This window comes from Trachypithecus francoisi, unplaced genomic scaffold, assembly GCF_009764315.1.
Source record: "Trachypithecus francoisi isolate TF-2019V2 unplaced genomic scaffold, Tfra_2.0 Lachesis_group19, whole genome shotgun sequence".
In the NCBI taxonomy this organism is placed as follows: Eukaryota; Metazoa; Chordata; class Mammalia; order Primates; family Cercopithecidae; genus Trachypithecus; species Trachypithecus francoisi.
In genome coordinates this window covers 29,474,191-29,498,090 of record NW_022681464.1, presented here as the reverse complement: position 1 = coordinate 29,498,090, position 23,900 = coordinate 29,474,191, and the positions used below count along the sequence as shown (strand labels likewise).

Genomic DNA, 23,900 nt, shown 5'->3' with positions numbered 1-23,900 from the left:
TTACTCACTGGAGTTGCCCCAGCCCTCCAGGTGAGGCATAGAGTGGGGTGCATATGCCCCTTCCATGGGACAAATGCCCTCTCATAGCCTGGGGACCCAGGCAGCTCTCAGGAGGAGTCTTTGCTGGAGTGGATTCCTATCGGACAAGCTTAGTTTGTGCATTTATTTTTTCAGGAAAATTCCTTTTAACCTCTGGATTTGTGAAGTCCTGATAAGTGTGTATTAAACAGAAAAGGTTCTCTGTACCTCATGAATACATTAATTAACACCTCTGTATCCTAGGGCAGCAGGTGCCTTGGGACAGATGTCATTAAACTGCTCTGAGGTCAAGCACATGGAGCACACAGTGCACTGGGCACAGGGAGGCAGCCCTGAGTCCCTGCAGGGGCCCTGGACAAGCACGTAGGCCATGGATCAAGGTCTCCGCTCCAGCTCTTCTAGCTCTGAGGACAGGACCCTTTCCAAGTACTGTCTGGAGGCCAGGTTCTGGGCAAAAGATCTTCTTGTACTTTTCATTTGGACCCTCACCACAATCCTCTGAGACGGCAGATGAGGAAACTGATCTTTCAAGAGGTTGCAGAGAGGCGTGCCGAATCGTTCAATGGATGACCCTCAAGTGGCATGGTGGCTTCCTGCTTGCTGTCTCCATGTCCTGGGCAGCTGGCATTCCCAGCACCTCCCCGAACAGCCCACATCTATGCTCAGACTGCTCTGCACTCCTGCGCCATTTGTCCCTCCCCCTCAAGAGTCCCTTTATGCCCAACACAAAGGAAGAACAAGAGGGACAGGACCCCTCCCCTCTAGCGCAAGCATAGCACAGCCTGCTGTGCAGGCTCTGAGCAGGATGCTGAGAGTGTGCAGGACAGACCCAGGCACCTGCAGACCCTCCTCCCTGTGAGTTCCCATCTGCTCCCCATGACACTGTGCAGTTGCCTGTGCCCCTTAGCATAACCAAGGTCAGGCACTGGTCCCAAGGTCACACAGATAGCAAGGGCCAGAGCTCAGATTTAAACAAAGCTAAGTGATTCTAGAACCTGTGTGTGCCAAAGTACTGCATTCTACCTAAGTGCTGGGTTTTTGTTTTTTGTTTTTTTTTTGTTTTCATCCAAAACAGACTACAGAATCCCGGCCTTGGCTTTCTCGCCAGACTTCTGGGAAGGTCAAATGAGATAATATATGCAAAAGCACTCTGTCAGTGAAAAGTGCTCTGCTTCCTGGTCTAATAACCCTCCCCAGCCCACTCACAGCTCTTCATTTTCAAATTCCTTAGTGAGCAGTTGGTTTCGTTGTCTTGATTTGGGGCAGTAATGATTTCTGAGAAGCAGGTGATTGAGATGGGCGAATTCAGAGCCCTAGGGGGCTGCACTGCAGCGGGGTGTGGAGATGAGGAGATAGAGGGCTGCTCGGATCCTGAAATCCTAGTTTTTTTCTCTCCCTCTCCCTTGCTTCCTCCTTTTCTTCCTTCAGCCTTTCTTCCATGTCTTTCTTCCATCAAATATTTGTGGAGCTGGAACTGGGCTTCACTATCATATTCCAAGGCTCTGTACTGGGCACAGGGAGGTGCACTGAATAGAACAGATGAAGAAGCTCCTCCCAGAGACTGGAAGAATGGCACAAGGTGAGTGGGCAGGGAGGGCAGCCGCAACCTGTTATTCTTTCACGTGGAAATCTGAAATAGTGGGATCATCTTCTTATTTTTTTTCAGTTATTCTAAATGTAGACCTCTGTGTGGAGGTGAGATAAGATGGAAAGATGAGGGGATGAGGAGGAAAATGGTAATAGAAAGTCATGATTAGTGACTTTTTCTCCTGGAAAATCACTCTGTTGGTTTATCTAACTGAGCCTTGGGGTCTTTCAAAGGTTGGATCTAGATCCTTAAGTCCAGTGCCATCCAGAATTTCCACCAAGTGGCCCCGGAGGCAGGGGAGAGTGAACTACTGTCCCCAAAGGAGACTCAGACTGAGCATGAAGCTGCCAGACATGTGGGAGATTTCTCTGAAATGTCTTTTGTGATTTGAAAATGAATGTAATTTTGGCATGCTTTTCATAACACAACTGTTTGTTTTAATATAAAAACCAGCCTTCCAAGAACGCATAGTGTATGATTCTGTTTATATGAAATGTCCCAAACAGGCAAACCTGTAGAGATGGAAAGTGGATTTGTGGTTGCCAGGAGCTGGAAGGACTGCGTGGTGGGAGGTGGTGGCTGAAGGAAATGGGTTTCTCCCATTTGGGGTGATGGAAATGATCTAAAATTGATGGTGGGGATGCTGGGAAAACTCTGTGAATACACTAAAAAGCACTGAATTGTACATTTTCAATGGGTGAATTGTATGGGATGTGAATTACATCTCATAAAACTGTTTAAGAAAATGAAAAACTGTTTCTTCCAATCTCCAAGTAAAATTGGCATTCTGGGAAGATGAGTAACTTGTAGCTTTTTGCCACTGAGTAATGGGCCTAAATGCACCCATCTGAAAAGCAAGATTCTGGTCCAACTCCATTAATCTATAGAAGCCTGAGAAGGTGATGTGACTTGCCCAAGGCCACACAGAGTAGGAAGAAGAGCCAGTGCAGGACAATGAGGTGCGCCTCCACGTGCACTGGACCTGCCCAGTTGGTTCAGTCACACTTGCTCCCTGGCCCATGTCATTAGCTCTCTTCTATGGGCATTCTCTGGCTTTCCACAGCCTAGATGTCCTCAAAACAAGTGACTATGCCTGCAGATCCCTCATGCCCACCTTGAGTGACAGGAGAAGGTGGAGCCCCACCCATTCCTGCCTTGGGCCCTGTTGAACCAAAGGCCAGCTCTGCTTTGAGAGGCTGTGGGAGTGAAAGGCACTATCTGTTTAATCTTGGAAGAGTTAGTGGTATCTGGATGGAATCTCAGCCAGGACACTTTCATCCTCCCTGCCTGGCATTGGGCAAGCTGTGAATGTGAGCTTTGGGATCAGACGCGAGGATGGATCATGTAGGAACTTGTAGCCCCATGTCCTCTCCTTCTCCAAATGACTTCATGCCAGAGGATCCATAGATGTGTCCAGAGAATGGCCCGGCCCCTTCCTGCCACACCAACCTCCTCAGCTAGAGGCAGACTCAGATGGTCTCTGGTAACCTCGGACCTCCCTTCTGTGTGGTTCTATCTGGTTCTGACATCCAGTCTTCAATGAGCTTCTCACAAAAGTCCCGTGAGATAAGCAAGGTGAATGCTGTTTACCTTCATTTTTCAGGTGTGAAAACCAAGGCTTAAAGCATGCAAGTTATTTGCCCAAGGATTTTCAGCCATAAATGAAGAAGCTGAGTCTGCTCCACACCTGTGAACCAGGCTATTTCCACCATGACCTGAACTCAGATTAGCACCAGCCCATGGAGAACAGTCCAGAAGGCTGCCCATGGCCTTAAAGGTCAGTGTGAGCATTAATCACAGCCTGTTGCATTTGAAGACCACTCTGGAACAATGTCATTTTAAATCTATGCTCGAGGCTGAACTTGGATTGGAAAGATGGGAGAGACAGCAGGCCTGGGTGTATTCGGATTATTTCCTAATAACTCACTGTCTCCTCCCTCCTCCCTTTCTTGAAAGTGAGTGGTTAGGGATGAGCGGTTGTAGGCAGAGATGGCAGTGTGAGATATTTCACCAAAGAGTGGGTGTTTAACCACCACCTGTCTAGGAGATGGCCAACATGTCCCAGAGATGGTTCTAACAGGGAACTCTTCCGGGCAGAGCCCAGCGAAGGGAGCTGGGAAATTTGGGGGCAGGGCAATCCCACTTTCTCTGTCAGGTGAGATCACCTGCGCAGTGGTTTGAGTTCAGGCATCTTACTTTCTTTTAATTAGATTCATAGGATTAAAAATTATCTGCTTATCTAGTCCAATATTTTTAAAGCAAAATCTGCAGAATCTCCCTCTTTTTTTTTTTTCAAAAGAAATAAACATCCATAAATCTGAGAAAAAGCAGAGCTGGAAAAAAGGTGGGGGCACCTTGGAAGATGAACTACCCGGAGCCCCATTCTGGCGGCTCTTGAGAATTCTGGAATTCCTCTGAAGACTACTGATTTAGTCTCGTTTCCCATTTGAGAAAACAAAATATAATGCGATCAAGGTTCTGTTTTATGGAGATCTCACTGTGTATGCATCTTTTTATTATTCCAGCAGCCCCACAAAATGAATGTTATTTTCTTGGATTATCAGGAGAGAAATGTGAGACGCAGGCAGGTTGAGAAAATTGCTCCAAGTCACTTCGGGAATGTGTGCATGGACAAGGGAGGTCCACCTGGGATTGTCCAGCTGCATGACCAACACAGGGCCAAGTCAGGAAACACGGATTTCCCATCAAACCTGGGTTCTGTGAAACCAAGATCTTAATGGCAACTCAATGTAAATGTGTTTTTCTGCCTCTAAAAGGGCCACCTTTCCTTGACACCTACTTTGAACAGCAGGTTTGAAGTTTGAAGAGCCTTGGCTGGTGAGATTCTGTAATGTACGTGGCTTTTGGTATTCTAGAGGAGATGTCGGCAGTTTGCCCATATTGATAAAAAAAGTCAGGCCAAGTCCCCAAGGTCACCTTGAAGCTGCATGTGTCTATCCCTGATTCAGATTCATGTTATGGCTTAGAAATGACTTCAACCTAGTAGCTGGCATTTAGGCAGGAAAATCAGCATCACCGAAAGTTAGGAACTTTGGGCCAGGCGCAGTGGCTCACGCCTGTAATCGCAGCACTTTGGGAGGTCGAGGCAGGTGGATCACCTGAGGTCAGGAGTTCAAGACCAGCCTGACCAACATGGAGAAACCCCGTCTCTACTAAAAATACAAAATTAGCTGGGCGTGGTGACACGTGCTTGTAATCCCAGCTACTCGGGAGGCTGAGGCAGGAGAATTGCTTGAACCCAGGAGGCGGAGTTTGTGGTGAGCCGAGATCGTGCCATTGCACTCCAGCCTGGGGACAAGAGTGAAACTCCATCTCGAAAAATAAAAAGAAAAAAAAGAAAGGAACTGTGGAAGCATTCTGCCCAATGTCCTCATTTTACAGATTAGAAAACTGTAGGATGTTATAGCAAAAAAAGAAAAGGAGAAGAAAGAGGAAGAGAGCATGTCCCAGTGGGCCAGAAGCCCCCAGCAGCATGGCATGGTCATGGGCTAAGAGTGTCTGCTTTAGAGAGAGTAGTGGTAACAGCAGCCACAACTCATTCGTCAGCAGCTATCCATGAGAACTTGCTGTATGTCAGATACTGTGCTGGGGGTATGGGATATACAGATAAACAAAACGTATGAACATCTGGCCGGGGTGTTTGGTGGCTCACGCTGTAACCCCAGCACTTTGGGAGGCTGAGATGGGACGATCATTTGAGGCCAGGAGTTCGAGACCAGCCGGGTCAACATAGCAAGACCCTCCATCTGTAAAAATTAAAAACAACAACAACAACTAAATAAAACAAAAAACAAAACATATGAAGATCCCTGTCCCTGTGGAGCTCGCAGCTAGTAAAGTAAGCTAGACATTAAAAAATAATAATATGAGTCTAGGAGCAGTGGCTCACACCTGTAATCCCAATACTTTGGGAGGCCAAGGTGGGAGGATTGCTTGAGTCCAGCAGTTTAAGACCAGACTGGGTGACATAGTGAGACCTCGTTTCTACAAATAATAAAAAATTTAGCTGGGCATGGTGGTGTGTGCCTGTAGTCCCAGCTATTTAGAAGGCTGAGGTAGGAGGATCACTTGAGCCCAGGTGGTAGAGGCTGCAGTAAGCCAAGATGGTGCCACTGCACTCCAGCCTGGGGGACAGAGCAAGACCTTGTCTCTAAATAAATAAATAAATCATAGTAAGGGAAATTGCTTAATGGATACAAGGTATATTATTCAGATGATGGTTACACTAAAAGCCCAGACTTCACCAAAAGCAATATATCCATGTAGCAAAACTGTACTTGTACCACTTAAAGCTACACAAATTAATAATAATAATGATCTTCAAGGTTTGTTGATTATGCAATCCAGGAGTATAAAGTTTTTGACATTCCTCCAATGTAAATGTAATTGTTTCTAAGTTATCTACATGTGCTTCTATAGTATTATATATGTTTAAATACACCCCCAAAATAGAAAATATTAAAATATAGAAATAGAAGTTGTAATTCGCTCTACTCTCTCCAGTTGGACTACGTTGTAGATAGGTCTGCAGCACTCACTTGGGAGAGCTCCGGACCAGGCAGCCACCCCACGAGCTGGGACATTTAGGAGTCCTGAGAACAGATGTTTAGTTTTAGGATAAAAGAGAACTGAGCTCCACTCCTCTTTTCTTCTATCACTGCTTCATTCAATTTTTAAAATTGTGGTAAAATACACATAACATAGACTTTACCATTTTAACTATTTTTAAGTGGACAGTTCAGTGACACTGAGAATATTCACAATGTTATGCAACCTTCACCACCATGCCTCTCCAGAAGTCTTTTCTTTTTGAGACAGAGTGTTACTCTGTCGCCCAGGCTGGAGTGCAGTGGCACGATCTTGGCTCACTGCAAGCTCTGCCTCCTGGGTTCAAGCGATTCTCATGCCTCAGGCTCCCAAGTAGCTGCGATTACAGGTGTGTGCCACCATGCCTGGCTAGTTTTTGTATTTTTAGTAGAGATGGGGTTTCACCATGTTGGCTAGGCTGGTCTTGAACTCATGGCCTAAAGTGATCTGTCCAGCTCGGCCTCCCAAAGTGTTGAGATTACAGGCATGAGCCACCATGCCTGACCTCTCCAGAACTTTTTTATCTTCTAAACTGAAACTTTGCACTCATTACAGAATTACTCCCCATGCTTCCCTTCCCTCAGCCCCTGGCAACCACCTGTCTACTTTCTGTCTCTATGAATTTGGTTGTTCAAGGTCTGTGTCTATACTGTAGGCTTATTATTAGTTTTAAGCTCTTATGATACTCCAAGTAGAACTTTGGCATTTAGGATTCAGTGGTGAGCAAAGCAAATGAGGATTCTACCCTCCAACCTGCCTCAGTCTACTTTAACTAACTTTATGCTTTTTTGTTTTTTGTTTTTTTTGAAACGGAGTCTTTCTCTGCTGCCCAGGCTGGAGTGCAGTGGTGCAAACTCGGCTCACTGCAACCTTTGCCTCCCAGGTTCAAGCAATTCTTGTGCCTCAGCCTCTCTAGTAGCTGGGACTACAGGTACACCCCACCACGTCCAGCTAATTTTTGTATTTTTTAGTAGACATGGGGTTTCTCCATGTTGGCCCAGCTGGTCTTGAACTCCTGGCCTCAGGTGATCCGCCCTCCTCGGCCTTCCAAAGTGCTGGATTACAGGCATGAGCCACCACGCCCGGTCTGCTTTAACTAACTTTATCCTAACCTAATACTGCTTTAGGTTAGTGTCTTTGGAGAGGCAAGGAGGTGGGCTATATCCAAGCTTGTGACAAACTGTGGTAGATTCGGTGAGAGCCACAGCAGATGAGAGAAGAGGGGATGGGAGAGTTGAGGCTGGAATTGAGTGAGTGAGATACAAAAAGTGACTATGGTCCTGGCACGGGGGCTCACGCCTGTAATCCCAGCACTTTAGAAGGCCGAGACAGGTGGATCATGAGGTCAGGAGTACTGAGACCAGCCTGATCAACATGGTGAAACCCCATCTCTACTAAAAATACAAAAATCAGCCAGGCATGGTGGTGTGCACCTGTGATTCCAGCTACTCAGAGGGCTGAGGCAGGAGAATCGCTTGAACCTGGGCAGAGGTTGCAGTGAGCTGAGATCGCACCACTGCACAGCCTGGGCGACAGACTGAGACTCCGTCTCAAAAAAAAAGAAAAGTGACCATGGGGAAAGATAAATCTCCAAGGAATTCCTCAGAACTTGGGGGAGAGATGGGACTTCCTGCACTGTGAAGATTGGGGTTGTATTTATTTCAATTGAATGCTATAGGAGAAGATGATCCCAAAAGTGGGTTCCCTGATGGACATAGGAACATTAGGGTGTCATCAGTATTCATAACCTTGGAATGACTCAGGACTCAGAGCCTGGGAGGATCGGGTTTCAGCCTGGGTGGAGAGAATATGAGAGGGAGAGGCTATGCTTCTCAGGCTAAAGCTTCATTGCATGGCTGACAGCCTGCCCACATTGGAGTGGATTACACAGTCTGCTCCCCTCTGCCTGCCTTTACCTTAGGATAACATATACATTCCAATTACAAGGCTGGTTAAAAATCAATACGAAGGTGGGAGAAAACAGATCATTTTTCTTATGAAAGTAACTGTTTTCATTAATTTTTCATTAGTGCTGCCTTTGTTTGGCTATCCATCACTGGGAGAGCTGTGGCCTGCATTTCAGCTAGTGTGCGCGTTTCTTGGATTCAGGAGATACTGGTTGATAAAGCCAGCAGTTTATTGTTCGTGACTACTGATTGTGGAACAGGTTTAGGTGACTGGTTTTTAAAAATATTTGTAATGATTGAGTTTTATAGGTACATAGTCGATGTGGGTATTTATGGGGCACATGAGATATTTTGATGCAGGCATGCAACGCGTCATCATCTCATCAGGGTAAATGGGTTTCCGTCACCTCAAGCATTAACCATTTCTTTGTGTTATGAACATTCCAATTGTATTCACTCAGTTATTTTGAAATGTGCAACAAATTATTGCTGATTCAGTAGTTACCCTCTAGTGCTATCAAATACTAAATCTTATTCATGGTATCTAACTGTATTTTTGTACCCATTAGCCATCTCCATTTCCCACCTTTCTCTCCCCACTATCCTTCCCAGCCTCTGCTTACCATCCTTTTACTCTCTGTCCCCATGCGTTCAATTGTTTGAATTTTTAGTTCCCACAAAAGAGTGAGAACATGCTAAATTTCTTTCTTTCTGTGTCTGAACTTAACGTAACGTCTTCTAGTTCCATCCATGTTGTTGCAAATGACAGAATCTCATTCTTTTCAATGGCTTCATAGTACTCCATTGTATGTATATAGCACATATACTTTTGTTGTTGTTGTTTTTGAGACAGAGTCTTGCTCGGTCACCCAGGCTGAAGTGCAGTGGTATGATCATGGATCACTGCAGCCTCCACCTCTCAGGTTCAAGTCATCCTCCCACCTCAACCTCCCAAGTAGCTGAGACAACAGGCGTGCACTGGCTAATTTTTTTTTTTTTAATGTAGTGTAGATACAGCGTTTTACCACGTTGCCCAGGCTGGCGTTAAACTCCTGAGCTCAAGTGATCCTCCTGCCTCAGGCTCCCAAAGTGCTGGGATTACAGGCGTGAGCCACTGCACCCTGCCTATAACACATTTTCTTTGTCCATTTGTCTGTTGCCGGACACTTAGGTTGCTTCCAAATCTTTGCTATTGTGAATAGTGCTGCAATAAACATGGGAGTGCAGATTGTCTCTGTTCAATATACTGAAATCTTTTCTTTCAGGTACACCCAGCAGTGGGATTGCTGGATCATATGGTAGCTCATACAGTAGGTTTTTGAGAAATCTCCATACTGTTCTCCATAGTGATTGTACTAAGGGGAGTGTATGAGGGTTCCCCTTTCTCCACATCCTCCCCAGCATTTGTTATTGCCTGTCTTTTGGGTAAAAGCCAATTTTATTGCACTAATTGTAGTACAAATTTTATTGTAGTTTTGATTTGCATCTGTCTGATGATCAGTGATGTTGAGCACCTTTTCATATGTCCGTGTGCCATTTGTATGTCTTCTTTTGAGAAAGGTCTATTCAAACCTTTTGCCCATATTTAAATCAGATTATTATATTTTTTTCCTATTATATATTTTTCCTGAGTTGTTTGAGCTCCTTATATATTCTGGTTATTAATCTCTTGTCAGATGGGTAGTCTGCAAATATTTTCTCCCATTCTCTGGGCTATCTCTTCACTTCATTGATGGTTTCGTTTGCTCTGCAGAAACTTTTTAACTTGATGTGATCCCATTTGTCCATTTTTGCTTTGGTGACTGTGCTTGTGGGGTATTACTCAGGAAATCTTTCTCCAGTCCAACATCCTGGAGAGTTTCTCCAGTATTTTCTTGTAGTAGTTTCATAGTCTGAGGTCTTAGATTTAAGTCTTTAGTCCATTTTGATTTGATTTTTGTATATGGTGAGAGACAGGGGTCTAGTTTCATTCGTCTGCATATGGATATCCAGTTTTCCAAGCACATTTATTGAAGAGACTGTCCTCTCCCTGATGTATGTTCTTGGCACTGTTGCCAAAAATGAGTTCATTGTAGATACATGGATTTATTTGTGGGTTTATTCTGTTCTATTGGTCTATGCATCTGTTCTTATGCCAGCACCATACTGTGTAGGTGACTGTTTAAAGATCACTGTGTTCGTTAAAATGTGCTTAAAAGCATCATGTTTCCACTCACCAAAGCTTAGTCCATATTCTGTTGTGGGAATTCTGTTTGTAAAATAAGCACATGTTGAGATTGCATCATATTTATCTTCAGGGATGTATTGAAGCCAAACTCTTCACGGATACTTTTGACACTGATTGTTTTTACGGGTCCATTTGGCTGGTGCACTTCACTAAGGGGAGCCAGACTTGTACCCCTGAGCCCTGGGGTCTTGGATGGGGAGCAGGGGAAGAGAGTTGCTTGCATCTCTGTGCATGTGCTTGCCTGTGCTTTCAGTGGGGCTGATTCTGTCCCTAAACCCTTCTCTTCAGTTCTCTGACCTCAGCCTGCCCCATCCTCTCAGAGGCTTAAGGAAGACTTCTCAACTCCTCACCTTAGCAGGATTGCTTGAGTTCTGCTTGTGCCATCAGTAAACCTTCTCCCCTCTTTCGTACTCTGGTACTCATCTCTAGTGTGATGAGTACTCTAGTACTCCCTAGTGTGACCCGCTCACGTGGGTCTCACCTCACCAACCTTAAGTTATCTGAAAACAGGGACAGTGGCTTTTTCTTTTTGGATTTTCAGCACCTAACAGCACCTGGCCAGTGATTGGTGATAGATGAGTGTTTATTTAATGAAGAGACAACTGGAAGTCATTCATTTGTTTTGAGTAAGCAAGGGTCAGAGCCTTCATTAGCAGTGATGAGAGTCAATGGTGGGAAGTGATGCAGGGTCATGCATTTGAGGAGGCTCTGACACTACCCCAATAGACTTATTTTACTGATGTAAAGGAACTGTGTGCTGATTCCAGCTCTGTGGCTAATTAGTTATGTAACCATGAATAAGTCACTAACACTGTGTCCTTATCTGTAAAAGGGGGTTGTCCCAGATCTAACATCCTTGGCTCCAAGAACATCTACTGTTGGAAAAGTATTCTCCCAGTCTTACTCCTCCAGCTGAAACGACAGACGAGTCTTCTGATGTCAGCTCCCTCAGCTGGCTACTGCCATCCTTCTGCTGGCCACAGAACTGGATCTCCCTCCTTCTCAGGGATTAGGGCTTAGGGGCTTGTCTGGAGCTAAGCCTGCATCTGTGTTTGTTAACTGAGCCCCTCAGCCTGCTCGTTGGCCTTTCTCCATCATACCTCTGACTCTTTCTTGTTTTCTAAAGTTCATTTACATATGACTTCATTTTGGATTACCACCCTCATATAAGACATTTTCCTCACCTCAGAAAATTCCCCTAACCCCTTTCAGGAGCCCACCATGCTCTCACTCCTGTACCCCAGTAACATCTATTCTGACTTCTATTATTGGAAATTAGTTCTTCTGGAACTTTGTATCAATAGAACTGTACAGTATATATTTCTTTGGTTGTCTGATTTTTCATTCAATGTAATTTATTTTACTAAATAAAAGTTATTTTGTTTTTAACTTTTATTTTAAGTTCAGGGGTTCATGTGCAGGTTTGTTACACAGGTAAACTTGTGTCATGGGGGTTTGTTGTACAGATGATTACATCACCCAGGTATTAAGCCTAGTACCTATTAGTTATTTTTCCTGATCCTCTCCCTCTTCCCGCCCTCCGCCCTCCAATATGCCCCAGTGTGTGTTGTTCCCCTCTATGTGTTCATGTGTTCTCATCATTTAGCTCCCGCTTATAGGTGAGAACATGCAGTATTTGGTTTTCTGTTCCTGCATTAGTTTGCTAAGAATAATGGCCTCCAGCTCCATTAATGTTCCCTCAAAGGACATGATCTTGTTCTTTTTTATGGCTGCATAGTATTTCATGGTGTCTGTGTACCACATTTTCTTTATCCTAACTGTCACTGATGGACATTTAGGTTGATTTCATCTCTTTGCTATCATGAATAGTGCTGCAATAAACATGCGTGCATGTGCCCTTCCTTTCTTCCTTCCTTCTTTTCTTTCTCCTTTTCTTTTCTTTTCTTTCTCTCTCTCTCTCTTTTTTTTTTTTCTGAGATAGAGTCTTGCTGTCTCACCCAGGCTGGAGTGTGCAGTGGCACAATCTTGGCTCACTGCAACCTCCTCCTCCCAGGTTCAAGCGATTCTCCCCGCTCAGCCTCCCGAGTAGCTGGGACTACAGGCATGCGCCACCACGCCTGGCTAATTTTTGTGTTTTTAGTAGAGACAGGGCTTCACCATGTTGGCCAGGCTGGTTTGGCCAGGCTGATCCACCCACCCACCTCAGCCTCCCAAAGTGTTGGGATTACAGGTGTAAGCCACCACACCCGGTGTGCCTTTCTGATAGGACAATTTATATACACCTTTGGATATATACCCAGTAATGGAATTGCTGAATCGTATGGTATTTCTGTTTTTAGGTCCTTGAGGAATCGCCACACTGTTTTCTACAATGGTTGAACTAATTTACAGTCCCACCAACAATGTGTAAGTGTTCCTTTTTCTCTGCAACCTCTCCAGCATCTATTATTTTTTGACTTTTTATTAATAGCCATTCTGACTGGTGTGAGACAGTACCTCATTGTGGTTTTAATTTCCATTTCTCTAATGATCAGTGGTGTTGAGCTTTTTTTCATATACTTCAACATAATTTTTGAGACTCATTCATGTCACTGCATATATCTGTAGTTGATTCTGAGTTGTGTTTTGTTGTTTAAGTAAACTACAATTTGTTTATTGATACTCTTGTTGGAGGACATTGAGTTGTTTCTGGTTTTGGCCCCTTCGCATTTTTAACTTCTTTTACATTTGGCCATTTCCCCTTAATTTCTAAATTTAATAACATCATTTGGAAATTCATCCCTACTTACTAGCTATGTGATATTGAGCAGGTTACTTTAGGCCCTCTGAATTACAGTTTTCACATTGTAAAATGGGATAATAATAGTATCTTTTTCATAAGATTGTTTTGAGTATCAGGTGGGATTACATATTGAAGCACTTAGGATATTGCCTGGAATATAATAAGCACTCTATAAAGGTTTGCTATTATTTAGGAAGAACAACTGAACTGTTGTGAGAATTAAATGGGTCACACACTATTAATACCAACACTTTTGTGATGCAAGGGTTACCCAAGGAGCATGGAGTTTGAACCTCATTCTTATTGCTTACATCACTTCTTACAAACATTGTGCAAACTCCCTTGTAACCCTGGTGTTCATGTTTTTTTACTTCAAGGATATGAGATGATATGAATCCATATGGCCATTCTCAAATACTCAAACTGAAAAGAAAACTCTCACCCTAACTTGCTGAGATTGTACCCTCTGCAAATACATTGTCAGGAAGTGCTAGAGTAGAAAATATTTCTAATCATTTTGGATATCTATAGAATGTAGGAAATAATCATTATATTCAATGACTCATGTTAAGGCATGCTATTTTAATAGAGTGAAAAGTTTAAAAAGAGGGGAAAGGCTCCATATATCTCACTCTGTCATTCCCTCTGGTGACTGTTCTGTCTCTTTTCCTCCACAATAAAAGAAGAGTCTGCAATTGCTGTCTTCTCCTCCTGGCTTTGATTTACTTCTCAGCCTGCTGTGGTCTGGCTCCGGATCCCAGCACACCACGGTCGCCTTCTCTAGGGTTGGCAGTGGCTTTGGAATTGCCACACCTAATCTACATGTTTCCGCTCTATCCCTATCTGACCTTTCTTGGGTGTTGGACATTCTCATTCTCTCCTTGAAACTCTCTCTTACAATTTCCCACACTATTTTAAGCAGCTTTTCCTCCTCCTTCTTTGCTGTTCCTTCTGGGTCTCCACCACCTTTCCTGTTGGAGGCATCTCCAGGTGCACGCCCACTCTGTCCACTCTCTCTGGGCGTCCTCAGCCTCTCCTTGTCAGTTACTACTCCAAATCCCCATGTTTAATCTCTGCTCCTCCCTGCAGTGCCTGTGGCTTCCTGCTGTCCTCTCTGGACATGCAGTTATCCACAGCCATCTCGTGGGCTGCACACCCCAACTAAACTCCATGGAGAGTTCTCACTGCCTGCCCCACAAATGCAAGCTTCCTCTTGACCTCCATTCTCTCTTTTTCTTAAGGGCTCTCAACCCTTGGGGAGCCTGAGGTGGAAACTTTGGAATCATTTTGACTGTTTTCTCTCCTTCACCACCCACATGTAATTGCTCATCAAGTTCTGTTGTTTGTACCTTGGAAATATCTCATGAATTCACCCCTCTCCTCCCCCCAATTGCTTTCATTTATCACGGCTCCACAGGACAGCTAGAATCATCTCCTGACTGATCTCTTCTTCAGGCTCTGCAAGCTCCACTTCCTTCTCCATTTTCCCACAAATACAGTGTTTCTTAAAAGCAAATCTGGTTGCATCACACTGCTGTGTGAAAATGCCAGTGATTCCTTGTTGTCTATGACCCATTCCCACACTGGGTCCTCAGGGCCACCTGGATGTAGAATCTTGGGTCCCACCCTAAGGACCCTGAATCAGTCTGTGGGGCTTGAAAAGCAGCGTTCAGGAGGGCCCCCGTCCTAAGTTCTCCTGGTGCTGGGTCTTCCTGCTCTTTTCCTTGCCTGCCCCTGCCCCACAGGGAACTCGGCTATTCTTCCTATACTCAGCATCATTCTGTTCAGGTGTCTGCTTCCCACTTTCCTCCTCTTGTCTTCTTGGTGGGCTCATCCCGTAAGATTCCGCTCCTGCCCTAGCTCTGTGAGACTTTCCCTGGCCTCCCCAGGATGAACTAGTAGTTTGTTCCTACCTCATGTTCCCAGAGCAGGCTCAGCAGCCGTGTCAGGGCCTCTATCAACTCTGCTGTGGTTGTTTCCCACCGGCCTCCCCGTGCTGGGAGCGCCCCTCCAAGGCAGGCACTGTCTCCTGGCTGTGGGCAGTGCATGAATGAGCCTCCCTGCTTCCTTCTGTCTTATTTTAAGCACTGCTTGTCAGGTAGTGCGATGGGCAGAGCTAATAGTAAGTTTGTTGTTTTGCAAATGTTGCTTTAGTTAGGACCTATAGCTTCTCTGAGTCAGTTTTGGAACATTTTCTTTCACTTTTTTTTTTTTTTATTTCAGTAGAAGAAAATTAAGGAGGGGTTGAGAGGGGCAACAGGAAGGAGAATTCAGAGCCTCCCTTGGGCGCCTTCTCAACCCTGTGCCCATCAGTGCTGTGTTAGCTGGGCATAATGAGAAGCTTCCCTATTTTACTGTAAGGAACTTCCAAGTTGAAAAGCCTCACTGAGGTAGTCCTCCTGGTAGCCAGGAGATAACATTCATTTCTTCAACTAGCCGGGCACTGCAGCCTGCCTGATCTTTGTAGCCCGGGGAGGCCTCACTGCCTGGGAAAGGTGACGTCTGGAAGAGAAGAGCTGTCTGGAAAGACAATGGCAGGGTCAAGGGCCCCTTTGTAGAGTGTGGTGGGACAAGCCAGGAGTGAACATTTCTTTTTTTTTTTTTTTTTTTTTTTTTACTTTAAGTTCTAGGGTACATGTGCACAACGTGCAGGTTTGCTACATATGTATACATGTGCCATGTTGGTGTGCTGCACCCATTAACTCGTCGTTTTCATTAGGTATATCTCCCAATGCTATCCCTCCCCCCTCCCCACAATAGGCCCCAGTGTGTGATGTTCCCCTTCCTCTGTCCAAGTGATCTCATTGTTCAATTCCCACCTATGAGTGAGAACATGCAGTGTTTGGTTTTCTGTTCTTGTGATAGTTTGCTGAGAATGATGGTTTCCAGCTGCATCCATGTCCCTACAAAGGACATGAACTCATCCTTTTTTATGGCTGCATAGTATTCCATGGTGTATATGTGCCACATTTTCTTCATCCAGTCTGTCACTGATGGACATTTGGGTTGATTCCAAGTCTTTGCTATTGTGAATAGTGCCACAATAAACATACGTGTGCATGGGTCTTTAGAGCAACATGATTTATAATCCTTTGGGTATATACCCAGTAATGGGATGGCTGGGTCAAATGGTATTTCTAGTTCTAGATCCTTGAGGGATCGCCACACTGTCTTCCACAATGGTTGAACTAGTTTACAGTCCCACCAACAGTGTAAAAGTGTTCCTATTTCTCCACATCCTCTCCAGCACCTGTTGTTTCCTGACTTTTTAATGATTGCCATTCTAACTGGTGTGATATGGTATCTCACTGTGGTTTGGATTTGCATTTCTCTGACGGCGAGTGATGATGAGCATTTTTTCATGTGTCTGTTGGCTGTATGAATGTCTTCTTTTGAGAAGTGTCTGTTCATATCCTTTGTCCACTTTTTGATGGGGTTGTTTGTTTTTTTCTTGTAAATTTGAGTTCTTTGTAGGTTCTGGATATTAGCCCTTTGTCAGATGAGTAGATTGCAAAAATTTTCTCCCATTCTGTAGGTTGCCTGTTCACTCTGATGGCAGTTTCTTTTGCTGTGCAGAAGCTCTTTAGTTTAATTAGATCCTATTTGTCAATTTTGGCTTTTGTTGCCATTGTTTTTGGTGTTTTAGACATGAAGTCCTTGCCCATGCCTATGTCCTGAATGGTATTACCTAGGTTTTCTTCTAGGGTTTTTATGGTTATGATTGTATATTTAGAAAACCCCATTATCCCAGCCCAAAATCTCCTTAATCTGATAAGCAACTTCAGCAAAGTCTCAGGATACAAAATCAATATGCAAAAATCACAAGCATTCTTATACACCAGTAACAGACAAACAGAGAGCCAAATCATGAATGAACTCCCATTCACAATAGCTTCAAAGAGAATAAAATACCTAGGAATCCAACTTACAAGGGATGTAAAGGACCTCTTCAAGGAGAACTACAAACCACTGCTCAGTGAAATAAAAGAGGACACAACAAATGGAAGAACATACATACCATGCTCATGGATAGGAAGAATCAATATTGTGAAAATGGCCATACTGCCCAAGGTAATTTATAGATTCAGTGCCATCCCCATTAAGCTACCAATGACTTTCTTCACAGAATTGGAAAAAACTGCTTTAAAGTTCACATGGAACCAAAAAAGAGCCCGCATTGCCAAGACAACCCTAAGCCAAAAGAGCAAAGCTGGAGGCATCACGCTACCTGACTTCAAACTATACTACAAGACTGCAATAACCAAAACAGCATGATACTGGTTCCAAAACAGAGATATAGACCAATGGAACAGAAGAGAGGCCTCAGAAATAATACCACACATCTACAGCCATCTGATCTTTGACAAACCTGACAGAAACAAGAAATGGGGAAAGGATTCCCTATTTAATACATGGTGCTGGCAAACTTGGCTAGCCATAAGTAGAAAGCTGAAACTGGATGCTTTCCTTACTCCTTATAGGAGTGAACATTTCTTATCAGGGGCTATGCCTTTTCAATTAGCAGTTGGAGCTGGGCACAGTGGCTTACACCTGTAATCCTAGCACTTTGGGAGGCTGAGGCAGGTGAATCATTTGAGCTCAGTAGTTTGAGACCAGCCTGGCCAACATGGAGAAATTCTGTCTCTACTAACAATACAAAAATTAGCTGGACATGGGGGTGTGTGCCTGTAATCCCAGCTACTCAGGAGGCTGAGGCAGGAGTATCGCTTGAGCTTGGGAGGCAGAGGTTGCAGTGAGCTGAGATCGTGCCACTGCACTCCAGCTTGGGCGATAGTGTGATACTCTGCCTCAAAAAATAAATTAAATTAAATTACATTAAATTAATAAATTTGTAGTTGGCCTTGGTTTTATTTTCCTGCTTACAAGGAAGCAGGAAGAGCCCAGGGAAAAAGAAGAAGCATGAAAAATGACAAGAAGACTAAAACAGAAGTTTCTAGGAACTTTGCACACACAGAAGAGAGTTCTTTTAGCTTTAGTCAGGATAGGAAAAGAGCAAAATAAAAGTGAACATTTATTGAGCCAGGCCCTGTCTTCTACTTGTGTTAATTCATTTAGTCAAATCCTCACAAGAGCTCTATAAAGTAGGCACTGATGTGATTCCTAGTTTTTAGATGAGGACTGATGGACAGAGAGGTTCCCTAACTTTCCCAAGGTCACACAGCCAGTAAGCAGGGGACAGGGATCTGAACCAACACTGGTAGCCATGGCGCCACATCCTAGAGCAGTCAGTGTAATGTTACTGGTGGCCAAGACAAGGCAGACACATGTCACTGCTGCCTTCCCCATCTCAGAGAATGGACTTCAAATTGGAAAGAGTGGAGCAAAGCGTGGAAGGAACTGGACCTCAGGACACGTGCGGAGTGTGCGCAGGCCCCTGGCAGCATACCTGAATTGGAGCTTCTCGGTTTAGAAGAAACACATTTCCAGATAAGGACAGACCTGTAGATGTGTTAACTAGTGAGATTTCCTGGAGAAAGTGGGGAAGGGTAACAATGGAATATCAGTAACAATAAAAAATCAATAACTAGGAACAAAATCAGTAATGTTCCTAGTTATCTAAAAGGGTACAAAAACATCTAAAATCAACTATTTTTTTTTTTTTTTTTTTTTTTTTTTTTTTTTTTTGAGACGGAGTCTCGCTCTGTCGCCCGGACTGGAGTGCAGTGGCCGGATCTCAGCTCACTGCAAGCTCCGCATCCCGGGTTTACGCCATTCTCCTGCCTCAGCTCCGGAGTAGCTGGGACTACAGGCGCCCGCCACCTCGCCGGCTAGGTTTTTTGTATCTTTTAGTAGAGACGGGGTTTCACCGTGTGAGCCAGGATGGTCTCGATCTCCTGACCTTGTGATCCGCCCGTCTCGGCCTCCCAAAGTGCTGGGATTACAGGCTTGAGCCACCGCGCCCGGCCTAAAATCAACTATTAATGGCACCTTTTATGCATTATGTATTAGGTGGAATTTTTATTTTTATTTTTAAACAGAATCTTGCTCTGTCACCCAGGCTGGAGTACAGTGGTGCGATCTTGGCTCACTGCAACCTCCACCTCCTGATTCGAGTGATTCTTGTGCCTCAGCCTCCCGAGTAGCTGGGATTACAGGCATGCGCCAGCATACCTGGCTAATTTTTGTATTTTTTCTAGAGACGGGTTTTGACATGTTGGCCAGGTTGCTCTCGAACTCCTGGACTTAAGCGATCCATCCACCTGGGCCTCCCAAAGTGCTGAGATTGCAGGCATGAACCACCGTGCCCTGCTGGGTGGAATTTTTAAATTGCAAATAACATATACCAATTCATGCAGCTTAAAGGAAGTGGAGCTTACTCTGACAGTACAGAGCGGTCTCACAGAAGGGACAGCAGGGACCCACCAGGCCTCAGGAGTCAACCAGAACCAGGAAATCAACTGCTGTTGTTGCTGCTTCTGCTGTACACCTGCCTCTGAATTTTCTCTTGCCCGTGAACTTGGCAGCCCCCAGAACCAAGGCTGATAGTTCCTCTTTTCGACAGCGCAGCCAGACAGAGATGAGTCTCCTGGACTCAATTATGTATCTGCAGGTAAGAGACCTGGTTGACACAGGTATCCCCTCTGGGCCGATCAGTGAAGGTGGCGGTGTACTGGGTAATTGTAACTTCTCAAACTATGGTGCAGTGGAGGCAAGGGTGTGTGTGTGTGTGTGTGTGTGTGTGTGTGTGTGTGTTCTGTTCAGAAACTTGGGCAGGGGATAGGAAACTGTTCTTAGATGTGGTGGTATCTAAGCTGACACCCAAGTTTCTTGATAAATGGTGCGCTGAAAGTTTATGAATAGCGTATCAAAGAAAGCAGATGCCCAGATCCTTCCAAAGAAGTCATTTCCTTCTTGATGGACATACTAAAGGGATAGAAAGGGAGGATGCAGGGATTTGTAATGCAGGGATCTGGGTGGAAAAGCCATTAAGTGTGCCAGCTTCCTCCTCTTTGTCTTGGTGGGGGCTAGTGCCAAGTGCAGGGCTGGCTCACAGTAGGTGCTCAGCAGCTCTGAATGCATGAATGAATGAATGAACGAATGAATGAATGAGTGATAGCCTATTCCTGTGGGTTCACAGCTGTTGGGAACACCCGTACCCAAGTAATGCTGGTGAAGAGGCTGGCATCACCCTGGAGGGAGAACTTTGATGGTGTACTTCAGGTCGACAATGATATCTGTGACTCGGGTGAAGTTGGACAGGCCATGCTCAGAGAATTCTCAGATGACTCAAGACTTGAAGGAGTGAATAGCTTCCTGGACGATAGATGGAAGAACCCCGAGCATACAAAACACCAATTCTGTGAAATTTCATGGGGAATAAGGGCCAGTTCTTTCTTTGGTTATAAATGATCAGTTGCTCAAGGCATGGGGGATATCTGGCTTGATCAAACCCAAGGTCGGGGTGGTGTCTGCTTCTTAGGCTGAACTAAGTTGAGTACAGTGTCCAGATCAAGGGCATTTTAGTTGAAGAAAATGGGGCTGCTTAATCTGGTGAAGAAAGCAGTAAGGACTGATTAAATAATGCCTTTCTTCCTTAGTGGAGGACAGTGGACCCAGAGGAAGAGCTGTTCGGGCAGCAAAGGCACGCAGCGTGACAGGAGCAAGCTCCTTGTCGAGGCAGTGGTGGCTGACCTGGTGAAGGGTGGTGCCTTCCCACATTCTTCTTGTTTGTTCCCCACAACAGTCTTCAGGTGCATCTGAGGTGGATGGCAGTGTGCTCTCATTAGCTAAAGAAGCTGGGCTGCTAAAGAGTGTTTAAGTGACCCGCTCAATGTCACATAGCTCAAGGAGCAGAGCTAAGCTGGAACCCAGGCATTCTGGGTTCCAGGCTACGCATGAAAAGCATTGAAGGAGAAGCTGGAAGACCGTGGCGGGGACTCCCGTGGGATGCCATAGAGGTGATTCCTTCCGTGGGAGGGAGAAGGGCTACCTTGAAAGATGCCTAGCTCCTAGTGTCTGTGACTTTGATGAGGTCAGAATGTCAGTCTCTGCTGCAAACTCTGTGTGTCCCTGACTACAGACGATGAGAGGTGGTGAGCAGTTAACATTTTTCCTGCCTGTATGCCCTGCACCATTTCTGAATGAGTTATGCCATTTATGCAACAGGATAATTTAATGAAGTAGCCACTTCCGCCGTGTGGAACAGTATGTTCTGATACTCAGGGCTGTACTTCAAGAGTTGTAACTTCCGGATTAATTGTAGAATCAAGCTTTCATTTATCTGAGATTTCTTAATCAGCGGGAGTGGGAAATCAGACACACGTTTAACGTGGGCTAAAAAGCGCTCGGCAATATAACAACTAAATGCAACGTGTGATCCTGGACTGGGTCGAGTCAGCAAACAAAACAAAACAGCTTTTAAAAAAAATATTGGGCTCATGCCTGTAATCCCAACACTGGGAGGCTGAGGCGGGTGGATCCCTGGAGGTCAGGAGTTTGAGACCAGCCTGGCCAACATGACGAAATCCTGTCTCTAAAAAAATACAAAAATTAGCTGGGTGTGATGGTGGGTGCCTGTAGTCCCAGCTACTCGGGAGGCCTGGGAGACAGAGGTTGCAGTGAGCCAAGATCCCGCGGCTGCACTCCAACCTGGGTGACAGAGCGAGACTCCGTCTCAAAAAAAAAAAAAAAAATTATTGGGACAATTGGGGAAATTTGAATATTGACTGTGTGTGTGTGTGTGTGTGTGTGTGTGTGTGTATGTGTGATCACATTGAGAGTTAAGTAGAAGCATGTTCTTGTTCGTAGGCGATTTTGTGCTGAAGTACTTAGGGATGATTGCCGCACTGCTTGCAATTTACTTTCAAATAGCTCAGCAAAAACGATAGGCAGGGACCAGGAGACAGCAGACGTGGTGAAACGTTAACCACTGATGAATCTAAGTGAAGAGTGCATGGCGTTATTTGTACTGTTGTTTCAACTTTTCTGCAGGTTTGAATATTTTAAAATGAAAGCTGGGGGGAAATGGTTAACACTGAAATAGAGGCAAATTTCAGGAAATAGTTTTACTGTATAGTAAGTCTAAAAATGAAAAGCTCCAGTTGTAAGTAGGCAAGTTGAGGCAAACCATACTGCCTCTTTTCTTTTCCTAGCAGTGGAAAGCCAGAAAGCTACAGAATGAAACAAAGGCTATTTTGTGTGGTAGATGAACTCATTTATCAGCTGCATTCAGACTAGAAAGGCAGAGGCAGAGATCAGCCTGTTGAAGGTTCTTTTCTGCATCCCATCCCATCACTCTGATTAACCCTGTCGTGACTTCCCAGTGTTTATCCAGAGGGCAGCCCTATCAAAAACTTGGATATAGTCAGGATTCAAGCATGCAGCCAGGCATAAAACATCTTTGAAACATGAGCCATAATGACTTTTGTTTTTCTGGCAAATGCTTTTTGTTTGAAGGAAGTACATAATTTAAGAATCTATTTACAAAAATATTTTAATGTTGAAAAGTCAGATAATTTACCAAATAAAAAAGTCATGTTTGCCTTTCTAATTCATTACAAATTTACTACAGTTCATCTAAGAGCAACAAAATATAAAATTCTTTACAAGTAAGTGCTGCTGGAAAGTGTTGGGGTGGTCAACGTGCAATTTGGAAGGTTATTCAGCTTGTTAGAGACCCATTTATGGATCAAGGAAAACCTTATATAAGCCCAACCCGATTGTCCATCTGGTATGCCTCATTCAACTCCCAGGAGTCAACTTGGTGTGGACTTGATAGCTGGCCAGATTTGGGTTAGAATGTGGACTCCTGTAATTTACTTATTCCTGATATTGACTATCTCTGTTCTCTTGCTTTTCTCCCCAGTTGGATTAGAGGTTTATCAATATTATTAATTTTCTCAATAACCCAGCTTTTCATTTTATTGGTTTTCTCTATTATTTTTTCTTTTTCTATTCTATTGATTTCTATTCTGATCTTTATTATTTTTGTTCTTTTGCTTACTTTGGATTTTCTTTGTTCTTCTTTCTCTAGTTTCTTAAGGTTGTCGATTTGAAAGTTTTCTTCTTTCCTCATGTAGATGTTTAGTACTATAAATTTCCCCCTAAGTACTGCTTGAGCAGAATTCCACACATTTTGGTATCTTATATTTGCATTTTCATTCAGTTCGAATACTTTCTAATTGCCCTTTGATTTCTTCTTCGATGGGCTACTTAAAAACATATTATTTAATTTTCAAATACTTGTGGATTTTCCAGAGTTCTTTAATTCCATTGTGGTTAGAGAATTTCTTTTGTATAACTTCTTTTAAATCCATTGAGATTTGTTTTATGCTTTTAGAGTTGTTCAAGTCCGTATTTTTACTGAATTTCTGTCTATTTTTCCTGTCACTTCTTGACAGAGTGGTGTTCAGATCTCTGATTATACATGTGATTTGCCTATATTTACCTGTACTTTACATCAGTGATTAGTTTCTGTATTCTAAAGTCCTGTTATTATGTGAAATGAAAAGGCTAAAAGTATGTCTTGTTGACCCCTTTATCGTATGAAATGATCTCTTTATTTCTGGTAATACTCTTTGCTCTGATGACCACTTTGCCTGATATTAATATAGCAACTCCAGCTTTCTTTAGATTAGTGTTAGTTTGGGATATGTTTTTCTGTGCTCTTACTTTTAACCTATTTTTTAAAATATTGGAAATTGATTTCTTTTAGGCAGTATATAGTTGGGTGTCATATTTTTAGCCAGTCTGATGATCTTGTCTCAATTGCGGTGTTAGACCATTTACATTTAATGTAGTTATTGATATGGTTTTGTTTAACTATCT

At 44.0% G+C, this 23,900-nt stretch overlaps 1 long non-coding RNA gene across 1 annotated transcript; it reads left to right on the top strand.

Moving 5' to 3' along the window:
- The first annotated feature begins 1,115 nt into the window (after positions 1 to 1,115).
- On the top strand, positions 1,116 to 18,154 carry LOC117063855. The gene is made up of 4 exons (XR_004429124.1): positions 1,116 to 1,618; positions 3,231 to 3,410; positions 4,153 to 4,267; positions 18,004 to 18,154. It is a non-coding gene; the product is annotated as an uncharacterized LOC117063855 (long non-coding RNA).
- Positions 18,155 to 23,900: the final 5,746 nt, after the last annotated feature.